Source organism: Microtus ochrogaster, unplaced genomic scaffold (genome assembly GCF_000317375.1).
Source record: "Microtus ochrogaster isolate Prairie Vole_2 unplaced genomic scaffold, MicOch1.0 UNK69, whole genome shotgun sequence".
NCBI classification, from domain to species: domain Eukaryota; kingdom Metazoa; phylum Chordata; class Mammalia; order Rodentia; family Cricetidae; genus Microtus; species Microtus ochrogaster.
The window spans coordinates 885,003-885,975 of record NW_004949167.1 but is presented as its reverse complement, the minus strand read 5'-3'; the positions used below and the strand labels follow the sequence as shown (position 1 = coordinate 885,975).

General features: G+C 42.0%; 1 pseudogene; it reads left to right on the top strand.

Moving 5' to 3' along the window:
* Positions 1–226: 226 nt before the first annotated feature.
* On the top strand, positions 227–701 carry LOC101993118 (annotated as a pseudogene).
* Positions 702–973: the final 272 nt, after the last annotated feature.

Here is a 973-nt window from a genome sequence, read left to right as displayed (position 1 = left end):
TTTGGGGAGAAAACTAGTAAGTCTTGGTGATTATTTAAATATGAGAGAAGTCCGTATGGTGCTGCACACATATAATCCCAACACTTAGGAGGTGGAGGCAGGAGGACTACGATGAGTTTGAGCCAAGCCTGGGCTACATAGTGAATTCTAGACTAATCACGTATGCATAGCATATACATATTTTTATACTTTCCAATCCACCAGCTGCAGTGGAACAGCCACCAAGATGCAGATTTTCATAAAGACCCTTACAGGGAGACATCACACTCAGGACTGAACCCTCAGACACTGTGGAAACCGTCAAGGCTACCATCCAGAATCGGAAAGGCATCCCTGCTGAGCAGCAAAGGCTCTTTGCTGGTAAGCCGCTGGGTGATGCTGTACTCTGACTACAGCATTCAAAAGGAACCCCCCTATATACCCCTTCATCCTGTGTTAAGACTTCATGGCGGTGCTGAGGAGAGGGCGAAGTCTTACGGCATTTCCAGGAAGAATGGGCAGGAAAGGAAGGTTAAGTTGGCTGGGCTGAAATACCATAAGGTGGATGACGATGGCACCATAAGTTGCCTGCACCAAGAGTGCCCTTCTGATGAACGTGGACAGGAGGTGCCATGCGCAGCCACTCTAACAGACATGACTGTAGTAGGTGTCGTCTGACTTACTGCTTCAACAAACCAGAAGACAAGGAGTTGTGTGTGTGAGTTAATAAAAAGACAGGAACTAATAAAATGATAAAATAAAATAAGCAAATAAATCAACAAGACGGTATTTATGGATAAATACATAAAATATATTCAATACTGAAAGGGTAAGTTTTAATGTGGCACTTCACAGCCTCTGTTTCAGATGCCAAATCTAACTGTATGCACATTCATTAAGTTGTATAAATTTGGGGTCTGGTTAATTTTGGTGTGTGATGTTTTGATTTATGTGTGAGTTTTTTTTATAACACAGCTTATAAAATAAAAATCAA